Source organism: Pundamilia nyererei, unplaced genomic scaffold, assembly GCF_000239375.1.
Source record: "Pundamilia nyererei isolate P.nyererei 1_Seehausen unplaced genomic scaffold, PunNye1.0 scaffold00155, whole genome shotgun sequence".
Classification (NCBI taxonomy): domain Eukaryota; kingdom Metazoa; phylum Chordata; class Actinopteri; order Cichliformes; family Cichlidae; genus Pundamilia; species Pundamilia nyererei.
The window spans coordinates 482,741-485,070 of record NW_005187556.1 but is presented as its reverse complement, the minus strand read 5'-3'; positions in this window follow the sequence as shown (position 1 = coordinate 485,070).

The following is a 2,330-nucleotide window of genomic DNA, read 5'->3' as shown; positions in this document are numbered from 1 at the left end:
GATCAGAAACGGTGGGATCAAATACTTTGCTGTAGCTTTTATATTGAGCTTAGGAAGAGAAAAAACATCTTTATTATAGCCTCAGCTGTTTTACAGCCTTGGAACCCATCATCTATCTTCTGATGGAGACAAAGGTCAGTGTTTTCATAATTCTGGTGCAGCCGCTCGCTATACAGGCCAAGATTTTTCTTCTGTGCAGCAGTTTAACAATGCAGATAAATTAATTTAAAGAAACAACTGGAATTTTAATGGTGTTCAGACTGTGACCTGTTTTTGGAATTATATTTTGGCCATGGGATTTCTTCTAAAAAGCACCTGGCCTCTGGCATCAACAGTCTTGTCCCTTGCCTACATTATTATGTATGTTCATATGCCGATATCAGTGCACAGAGATCGCCTGATGCAAAACCGAGCTGGTTACAATATTAGTGATGATGCTTATTAAAAAGTGTTCATCACTGGGTTAAAGGAGCCTCTGAGAATGCAACAGAAAGAAAGATCTGCCTTTTGAGCTAACATTTAGCAGCATCGCTCAAAATCATACCCGGAGAAATCCACCAAAGAAGCACAGAAAGCTTCTCTACACCCACATGCAGGTTCAGAAAATAGACCAGATTACAATGCAGACACAAGAACTGTTACAGTTTGTCCTCACTTTTTTTTTCCTAGACTCACTTAACTTTCACACTTTTGTTCTTACTACCACTACCACTCTCCACCTACATCTGCAAGTACACAGTGAGCTCTCACTACAGGTCGTCAATATGATCTAACATTAACATATTAATACTTTATTCTTTTGTCAGAGCCTGTAACTACACTCTATTTCTATGGGTTATTCCCCAAACAATGTTATAAGTCATGGTTAATTCAAATCAGGTCGTTTTGAAAGCCACACTGCATTTTTTACAGTTGGTCTGTCTTTAATTTTGTGCTTTTCAGCACAGCTTTATTCAGTCTTCCTGTGCTTTTAAAGGAACTTTGTGTTTTTCTTTATTATTAATCTGTGGTCCAGTGTCATCATCACGCTAGAAAGCAAGTTCAGCACAGTTAGACTTTCTCTGCATTAGCTTAAACCTAAATCCTAAAACCCCTGTGAGCGATAATAGAGTCACAGTAGAAATGGCCAACCTTCCTTGTCTGGTCCGGGCTCTACGCTTCACATTCTGTGCATGCTCACATAAATGGTGGCTTTGACATGTCATTTGGCTTCCTCAGTGCAAGATGACCTCTCCAGGGTGACAACTTTAGTCAGAGCCATTGTCAGACAAACAGCTGAAAAAGCCATATGAAGAACACGCTGTAAATATATAATGATTAAAGTCAACACAGGTGCTGCGAACAGGGTAAGAGAGCAGTGGTGGTAGAAAACCATTAATCGTGTGAATTCCATTCATCCACACTTTTTCCACAGCACTGACCTCCACCATCCCCACCACCTCCACCAACTCTTCTGAGTAGACACCAAGGCATTCGTAGCATGTCCCAGGTCTGCCCCAGAAACTCATCCTGAGCCGTTTGTGGATGTGAAGGAGCAGCAGCTCTATTCTGAGCCCCAGCTGAATATCCTCAACTCTCCACTCGCTTACAACGAGTAGTCTCCAGATTCACCAGTTCACGCGTTCACCAGTTCATTCCCAAAGATATTTCTCCAGCTCTTGTGAATTTATATTAGTATATTTCTAACAAGGCAGCTGGACCTTAAAGCGACTGAACTTTCAACTTTATACATTTGATCATTACAGGTTATTCAGTGTTTCCTCACTATATGAAACTCATAACATTATAAAACATAAATCATATTTATACATTTAAATCTGAAAGACTGCAAATTCCTCTGACTATGAAATAAAAGTACACACAGACTGTGCTGCTGTAGCTTCACTGTACAGCTTCACTCGGCTGTATTTTACACAGGCAATGAGCTGTGCAAGTACAAATCCCTTCACACGTAGAACATGTCCTCCTGACATGAATCACTCGAGATGTGGCAGTTCCAGCAAATTTTAACCTCTGTCCTCCAAACATAACGTGCTCCAGGTTTTGTGTTCAACTTAGCTCATCATTGTGATCCAGCCAGGCACAAGGGTAAAAACAGAGCCACCTTCAAAACACTGCCTTTGGACTCAACATTCCTGGCTTATTAATATTTCTTCATGGTACAGCCCTCAGACTGCCTGCGGCCATGATGACAACAACAGCTCCTACTGTATCCTTCTGCTTTGATCCTCCATTGTTTTGTATGCAGTGCAGCTACAGTTTTCTAAGGATAGCTTGGAGCACTTGTGTTACCTTTAAGAGGGTAAATGGGCAATGACAGGCCGCCTGTA